This window comes from Chiloscyllium plagiosum, chromosome 3, assembly GCF_004010195.1.
Source record: "Chiloscyllium plagiosum isolate BGI_BamShark_2017 chromosome 3, ASM401019v2, whole genome shotgun sequence".
NCBI classification, from domain to species: domain Eukaryota; kingdom Metazoa; phylum Chordata; class Chondrichthyes; order Orectolobiformes; family Hemiscylliidae; genus Chiloscyllium; species Chiloscyllium plagiosum.
Genome location: NC_057712.1, coordinates 40,731,890 through 40,741,636, shown reverse-complemented (window position 1 = coordinate 40,741,636; position 9,747 = coordinate 40,731,890).

Below are 9,747 nucleotides of genomic sequence, written 5' to 3'. Positions count from 1 at the left end.
AGGCAGAACTGGATTAGGCTGCTCCTCACAGCCTCTTGGATCTGTCGAGAGTGAAAGAGAGTTAACTTTTCAAATCCACTGTTTCAAAGAGTCATGTTGGATTTGAAACATTAACTCTGTTTTTTTCTCTCCACAGATGCTGCCAGACCTGTTGAGTTTCTGCAGCACTTTATCTCTGTAGTGATGCAAGTCAAAATCATATACTGTAAACAGGCGCATAATGCAACAAGTTTCATACCATTTAAATAGGACTATTCTAGTTAGACCAGAAAGATGGATAAGGTACTTTACTAGTTCAGTGATGCTGGGCACTAACAGATGACCACTAGGAGAAAGTGAGGGCTGGAGATCAGAGTAGAAAAGTATGGTGCTGGATAAGCACAGCGGTCAGGCAGCATTTGAGGAGCAGGGGAGTCAACGTCCCCAGCGTAAGCTCTGAATGTCCTAATGAAACGTCTACTCTCCTGCCCCTCAGATGTTGCCTGACCGCCTGTGCTTTTCCAGCACCACACTTATAGACACTAAAGGTGACACTGACTGACATTGATCAATAACAAGTGGGCACTTACAGACACTGGTCAGTGACACTGCGCTGTTATAGACACGGATCAGTGATGCTGGTCACTAAGTGTGGGCATTAACAGACATATTGGTCAGGTGCTGGTCACTAAAAGTCTACCAATAACAAAGCAGCAGAGTGTTTCAGTTCAGTGAATGAGCACATTTACAAAAAGAAGATGATATAGTATTGGGGAATCAACAGTTAAAAGTCTCCATTTTGTAAGGAATGTTGCTCAGGGCTGAATAAGTGACCAATAGTTTGAATCAACCATATTAGAGTGATAGGACACCCAAGGAATTTTACCTCAGACCACTCCTTGTGTTCAGACAGCCTATCTGCCTCTCGCCCAGTGAGACTGGTACCTTGAAGGGATCGAACAAACTACCCGGACCAGGGTTTTTAGGTAAGAAAGTTTTTTTTTTAATGAGGTTGCCCTAGGCTGCTGCGGGGTGACATTGGTTATTCTATATTGTTCCTGAGGTAAAGAGTCAGGACCGGGGACCTGTAGTTGCCACTATCTGATGGATTCAACTTAGAGAGTTGCCTCACTCAGATATGGACAGTTGAAATTATGAGATCATGGAAAAAGGGGGGCAGGCTCAGTAAATTTCTCACTCCGTAGTATTGATATGGCCAGTTGAAATTTGTTTATAGTAAAGTAAGGAGTCATAAGGTATAATGGGATAATCCACCTATGTAGTTGGAATGGGGACTCCCTTTCAGACTATGTATGAGAGAATATCTGATCAGGAAAATGATTTATAGGGGTTAGAGGCCCCTCAGAAAAGTTGGACATATTGATGAATTCTTTATGTGAATTGGGCAACTTGGTAAATTTTAATATACAAATTAAAGGATATCCAGTTTGAATAATTGCACGATTGTGATGGTATGTGCATGTGTGTGAGAGAGAGAGAGAGACAGCTGTCAAAAGAATAGGGAGCAACATCTCTCATGAGGTGTGATTCCAAACTAATAACTTTGTCAACAAATGTGTGAAATGGACACAAAGAACTGAGAAGCTGTTTCCATCTGATGGCACATTTAATTGCGGTTACATAAAACAACGGCAGAAATTTTGAGAAAATTGAAAAGGCAGAGGAAACCAAGAGAGAGAGAGAGATCAGATTTTGGAGTTGCATTCACTGAATCAAGCGTTAACTCTTTGTGGTCTGTTTTGAATGTACTTTTGTTTGTTGGAGGTTATTTGTGGTCTTGTATAATATTTTTTGTTTTTGTCCCCTGGAACTGGAGATCCTGGAATGTTTTAATTTGGAAATTTATTATATGCCTGTATCAATATGGATCATGCAATGTTAATATAATGTCCTTTTGAGGAACTATCAGTATTAGGGTAAAGCAAAATCTGCCAGGTAATGTTAATTTTAAAAGTTTCAGTCGTAAAGATTGGTAAAAATTATCTCTTGGAATTGGAATTTATCACATTTGGAATTTCATTTTCTGAACAGAGTGAATTTCCAAATACTCTTTTAACGGGTAAGTTAATCTTTAATTCCGGATGCAGGGACTCCTGCCCTTGTCAGTGCTATTGTAGATCTGTAATCAGTGATGTTAGTCTAATAAAAATCTCCCTAGGCTAGTCTTAAAAAAAATCTCTCTTCTCTGGAAAGAAAGAGTAGTCTGCTGCTGTGGAATTAAGATGTAGGCATTTCAACCAGCATACATAGTTATGGAGAGTGACTTCTTCTTGACTCTTTCAGATCAGTTGCTGTGCAAATATAACATTTACCAACTGGAGATAAAATTTATGCTGTAAATAACATTTTATTCAGTTTTGAGTTTGTCCTATTATTGTGAATGTAAAATCAGGCATGATAAATCAACTATCTCTAAGGTTTAAATTGATATGTTTGTGTCCACAGATATGAAAATATTCATTTCCTATGTTGGCTTGACCATATTGATTTATATTTCTGGGTTTGGTGCCTTTTAAAATCTGTGAAATTAATGAGAGTTAAATTGGAGTGCCAGTAGTGTAAATCAGACCTACAGCAGTTCGGAATGCTTTAAATTGCTTTTAATTTTTCTTTTGAGGGTAGTGGAAAAGGAAATTATGGGTGTGGTATAAAATGGATTTCTAATTGTTGGAACCATGCTTTGTGGGGTTGGCACTGTCCAGTTTCATTCGAGATATGTTAGGTAGTTTAATTAACTAACTAGACTTATGTTAGTGATCCATAGGAAGTAGCACAAGTGTTTCAGATTAATTTTGACTTCTGTAACATATTTTGGAGGAAAATTGTAATTTAATAGCTGAGTGGAATTTGTTATTTTAATATAGACCACATGTTGGTTAGTGTGCACATAATAGGACAATCCTGATACAATTTTCTGTATACTATCCTAAGCAGATTTGAATCATTTTGTGACATTAAAATCTGTTTGTTCTTATTAATAACAGTCTCAGCCAATTGTTCAATTTCCATCTCTCAGTTAGAGAATATGGTTTAAACAATTTGTATTAGTCCTGAATTACAAAATCAGAATTAATTTGCAAGTTTAATTGGTTTTTATACCTTTATACATTGTCAGTGATCTGTGTCATTGCCTCATGGTTAATTTGAAGCATGGCTGTAATGATTAATGTTCACCTAGACCATCTTTTAAAACAAATTGAACATTGTACATGCAATTGGCAATAAAAGGTAAAGCAATATGAGGAAAGTGTAGGAAGCACAGGAAGAGAAGAAACGTTAAGGGAGAGTGAAACTTACTGTTTTCCTCATGCAAAGAATTGGCACTGGAACAACAGGTTTTATAACCTTCTGTGCCGTATCCATTTTGATTTTGTTCTATATGATAAGCTTGCTTCGAGTATGAAAAATCAAAATGTTGGAGTTTTTAAAGTAATTCTTGAATACACAGCTGTTTCTGGATAGTGTGGAGGCATGAATTCTCTTGGAAGTTCAAATTGAATGTATTAATAACTGGGCAAAAAGGAAAATTTAAAGAATTAAAAGCAAAAGTTGCAAAAGAAAGGTCACTCTTGGGGAAATTGCAACACTGGGCATGAACAAACTGATCAGCAGCCAAAATATCAGATGCAGTGGATACATTGAAACTTTTAGGACGGAACAATAGTTAATCAACTTATTCTAAAACTTTAGAAAATGTAAAATGGAAGCATTAGGAATGTTACTAATGACTGTAAATTTATTATTTACACACTTAACTATACTACCTATATGATATTAAAGTCTTGATTCTTTTCCCCCTGTATTAGTCAGGAAATTAGGGACCTGGGATTTGGTCTCTTGTGAACAAGTGGTAAACCTAATTTGAAAGAGAAATTGTGAGAAAAAGTGTAAATTATTAATTAAAGAATAGAAGGATAAAGCCGATAGTAAATGGGAAGATATCTTGCTGGCCAGTTGGAGGAATAATACGTGTGATAGGAGAGGTATGTACAGCAGATGGAACTCCCAAAAGCTGGGAGATGTTAAAAGCTGAGTGTGAATGGGTAGATGGGAGCCGAAATAGGGAACAGGAGAAACAGTGTAAGGACAATAAGGCTGAGGAAGATAAAAAAGGGTTAAAGCAACAGCACTGTAAAAAGAACCTAAGTCCCACTCAGGATCTCGATCCTATGTCTGATATACCGACACTATGTGAGGAAGGAGATGACGCTGATAAGGATGAGGAATGGGGATTTTATCCCAGGAAACCCACTGGGCCCTGAACATCTCCTGATAGTCCCGGCTTACTCCCTGATTCTAAACCTCCCCCTTACTCTGAAGATGAAGGGTCCGGTATCTGTCACTGGGTTCATAGCTGACATCATGGGGATGAGCAGCCTGGACCATCCTCAACCAAGGGCCGTCCCGGGAAACAAAGTCCAGTAAACCTTGAGGGGAGGGGGCAATTTTCACTTATGACCTCTGAATCCTTGGGCTACTGAAGCTACACAACCACCTATTCTTGGTGTTTATGTCCCCTGGAAACCTCAAGAAATGATAATGAATCAAGCCCCTGACCGCAAGGAGAAACCAGACCTATTTGCTCAATATGTCCAAAAGGCAATACAGATGTATAATGTCACTCCTCAGGGCTTGTTACCAAGTGACACGAACAGATGAGCCAGGGTAGTGTGGAAGTGAGGACTGCAGATGCTGGAGATGAGAGTCAAGAATAGAGTGGTGCTGGAAAAACACAGCAGGTCAGGCAGCATTCGAGGAGCAGGAACAGTTACAAAGACATGAAGGAGATATTCCCTCACAATGATGCCCAGATGGTCCTCTTAATCCAGTCATTAGAATAAGCCTTACAACAACCTGTAAAAATTAGTGAAGTACTGGAATGCAAACCCAAACCTGGGGGCTCGGGAGGTGATTATTGGGAGGAATTTGTGGCCTGTTACAGAACATTTGCAGGTGATCAAGCCTTTATTTGAGAAGATGACTCACCTTTGTTTAATGCTATGCTTTTGCATGTATTCCTTCTGGTGTTACTGACACAATCCGGACAAACAATATGAACCGGTCCCAAATGAGGTGACTGTTGGTCTTTTACTGGGATGGCCAGAACAAGCCCAAACAACAATCCAAGTTACAGGTACAAACTGAATATGTCCAGAGACCTCACTCCCTATATCCTCATGCCAACCCTAACAAGGTTGATTGGGACGGAACCTACCTCAGATGCTGGCCCAGTGACTGCTGCTGAGTAGAGTCATAGAGATGTACAGCAAGGAAACAGACACTTTGATCCAACTTGTCCATGCTGACCAATTATCCAAACCCAAACTAGTCCCACCTGCCAACACCTGGCCTATATCCCTGATTAGATTAGGTTAGATTCCCTACAGTGTGGCAACAGGCCCTTTTGTCCAACAAGTCCACGCCGACCCTCCGAAGAGTAACCAACTCCCCTCTGACTAATGCACCTAACACTATGGGCAATGTACATGGCCATTTCACCTGGCCTACACATCTTTGGATTGTGGGAGGAAACCGGAGCACCTGGAGGAAACCCATGCAGACATGGGGACAATGTGCAAACTCCACACAGACAGTCCCCAAGGCTGGAATCGAACCTGGGATCCTGCCGCTGAAGCAGCAGTGCTAACCACTCAGCCATCGTGCTGCCCCTAACCCCTCCAAATCCTTTCTATTCATATACCCATCCAGACGCCTTTTAAATGTTGCAATTGTACTAGCCTTCACCACTTCCTCTGGCAGCTCATTCCATACACGTACCACCCTCTGCGTGAAAAAGTTCCCCCTTAGGTCTCTTTTATATCTTTATCTTTCCCATCTCACCCTAAACCTATGTCCTCTACTTTTGGACTTCCCCACCCAGGGAAAAGACTTTGTCTATTTATCCTATCCATGCCCCTCATGATTTTATAAACCTCTATAATGTCACCCCTCAGCTTCCGACGCTCCAGGCAAAACAGCCCCAGCCTATTCAGCCTCGACCTGTAGCTCAAGCCCTCCAATCCTGACAACATCCTTGTAAATCTTTACTGAACTGTTTCAAGTTTCACAACATCCTTCCGATAGGAAAGAGACCAGAATTGCACGCGATATTCCAAAAGTGCCCAGTCAATATCCTGTACAGCTGCAACATGACCTCCCAACTCCTGTACTCAATACTCTGACCATTAAAGGAAAGCATACCAAATGCCTTCTTCACTACCCTATTTACCTGCGATTCCACTTTCAAGGAGCTATGAATCTGCACTCTAAGGTCTCTTTATTCAGCAACGCTCCCTAGGACCTTATCATTAAGTGTATAAGTCCTGCTCAGATTTGCTTTCCCAAAATGCAACACCTCACATTTATCTAAATTAAACTCCATCTGCCACTTCTTGGCCCATTTGGCCTATCTGATCAAGATCCCGTTGTAATCTGAGGTTGTCACCTTCTTCGCAGACCACTACATCTCCAATTTTTGTTTCAACTGAAAATTTACTAACTATGCCTCTTAAGCTCACATCCAAATCAGTTATCTCAATGACAAAAAGTAGTGGACCCAGCACCGATCCTTGTGGCACTCCACTGGTCACAGGCCTCCAGTCTGAAAAACAAACCCTCCACCACCACCCTCTGTCTTCTACCTTTGAGGCAGCTCTGTATCCAAATGGCTAGTTTGCCATGTATTCCATGAGATCTAACCTTGCTAATCAGTCTCCCATGGGAAATCTTGTTGAACGCCTTACTGAAGTCCATATAGATCACATCTACTGCTCTGCCCTCATCAATCTTCTTTGTTACTTTTTCAAAAGACTCTTTTTCCGAGGGGACCCTGGAAAGGGAGTCAGGCAGGACCCAGTGCTACACCTTTGGGACGCAGAATAAGACAGCGAAATCCCCACCAGGGATGAATGACAGGCCCTTGTTTTAACTGTGGGAGAAATGGCCACTGCAGAGCAAAGTGTCCTTATCGTCACGGTGGAATTACTGCAGGAATTGGAGGTAGTACAGTATGTGGATGATTTCCTTCTCATCAGCAATGGCGTATCCAGCTGTAAAACCAATACCGCAGTTTTATTGAACTTCTTGCCCTCCCTAGGATAGGACAACACCATTCAGGATATGCAGTTGCCACCGATTCTGTGATTGTTGAGCAAGCAGCTTTCGAAACTCCGCTGTCGGCACAGAAAGCTAAATTTGTTTGTCCTCACTCATGCTTGCATATTAGCAAAGGAATATCAGCAAATATGTATACTGACTCTCATTATGTTTTTGCCGTGGCCCACAATTATGGAGTTTTGTGGGAACACAGAGGATTTTTAAATTCACGGGGCAGCCTATCAGTAATGCTGTTTTTGTGCATAACCTCTTACAGGCTTTGCAATTGCCAGCACTCGGCTTACACTGGTGCAATGGCTACGGTCTCCAAGGGCAATGTGCAGGTAAATGTTGCTGCCAAGCAGGTGGCCTTACACCCCTTACTTCTGGTTCCATTGGGTTCCCAGCAAAACCTGGTTAGACACAGCATCAGGATGGTTATGCCAGACCTGGATGAGATACAGAAATTACAGGGCGACGCTTCCTGCTGAGGACCACAAACTATGGACTCAAATGGGGTGCTCTCTCGATACTCAAACCAAGCTATGGCTTACCCCTGCACGTCAAGTTTGTGTTCCTTCTTTGCTCCTATCTATCTTAGTTGATTATGCATGTAATTTGTATATACTTGGACAAGGAGGGAATGGTTAATTCTTTATTACAAACCTGGTAGCACCTGGACTTTCAGAAAGCAGCTATGAAAAGAGCTGGAGCATGTTTGATTTGTAAAAGACGATGGCTTGAAAAGGGATGCCCTGCGGATCTGGAACCACCCCCTGGTCGGCTTTTTACTTGTCTACAACTTGATTTTATAGAATCACCTATAGCACATTGTTATAAATATTGTATAGTAATAGTATATGTATTTAGTAGATGGATCAAAGCCATTCCAACAACTGATAATACTGCTACAACAGTGGTAAAAAAGTGGGAAAATATCTGCATAAGTTAACCAAAATTCTTCAAAGTTTACATTCACAGGTACGCCAAGCCTATCGAGAAGTTGATGATTCGTTTGAGGGAGACTACCCCACTGTAGAACTTGGAGATCTTGTCCTGATTAAGAACTGGAACCAGGGAAAGATGGAGCTAAGGTGGAAAGGACTGTTTTAGGTGTTGCTGACCATTCCCAGCGCTGTGAAAGTGCAAGGAGAACTCCACTGGATCCATAGTAAGGACTGTAAATGAGTCAGTGAAGGAACAGACAAGGATTAAGGAAGAAAAATGTAGTGAATACTGGTGACTTTGGGGAATGTCACTTTGAGGGTGGAATGATTTCAGACCGACTCTTTTTTTGTCCCTGGGAAAGTGACTAAAATGATCTATACAGCATAATACCTTTTTGTATTTGGCTTATCAGAGTGCCCAAATGATGGGGAAAGTAACTGATTGTTGGGTATGTGCTCATATGCCACCTATTCACAGGCGGGTATTCCTTTATGGCCTATCTCCTTCAGTTGGCCCAAGGTGGACAAATGACTAATACACCGGAACACTTCCGGTGATCCCGATAAAACTGAGGACGTGAGAATGGTGGTCAGCAGGGTATGATAAAACCCTATTCAGAGATTGGTGTCAACCCGGCTATAACAGATCCATATACCCCCTTTTCTGGTAGTCCTTAACAATACTATTAACAACACCATTTGCTTTAGTCAAGACTGGAACTTCTCCAGTGGCATTTATGTGGGGTCTAGTCGATGCTCCTTTATATGGATTGAATCTATCTAGAATTTGACAAAATTTGGTTTCTCTTTGTTTACTTGGTCTACCGTCCTTAATAAGGCATCAGTCTCCCTTTGGAATGACCCTACTTCCAAGTTGTGGAGGGGCAGATATTCTAGCCCAACCGCCTATAACGGCACCTATTTTATTTGCGGACTCAAAGTCCATCTGTGGCTTCCCTCAGACAGGTGGGGATCATGTTATATAGGATATGTTGTGCCTTGCATTTGGATTTTAGACAAGTTACTTTCAGCCTCAAGGACCAAGTGGTGCCTCGATGGTCTCCTTTCCTGGATTGGGATGTCTTCCCCTCCTACTGGACTCCATTTGCAGGGCAAAGAATTAAGTAAGTTAAAGACATTATCGGAAATTGTCACCAATGATACTGCAAATGCCCTTACTAATATCAATGCTTAACTAGTTGCAGTCAGGACAGTGGCCCTTCAGAATTGCTTGGCCTTTGGCTTTCTATGAGCCAAGGACAGCGGCACTTGTGCTATTGTAGGAATGTTGTAGGAATATTCCTGACAAATCCTCCAATATCACTGATCCCTCCAAGCACATTACCCAGGAGATCCAGAAATTCCAAGACATTGATTATGATTTACATGGGTTTGTTAGTGACATGGGATGGTGGCTGTTTGGGGTCTCTTCAGGAATATTGGGGGTATGTTGTTACATTTTGGGATTATAATACTTACTGTAATTGCCTACATTTTCACATTCAGATGCTTATGGCCACTGATATCTGATTACTGTCATTATAAGCTTTAAGAACAGCTTGGTTGATCATAAGATGATTAAAAGGAGGGAATGATAAAGTATTGGGGAATCAACAGTTAAAAGTCTCCATTTTGTAAATCTCTATTTTGCAATAATAATTTGCCTTACAAGTTCAAAATGGCAGCTGCAGCCACAGTGACTGTG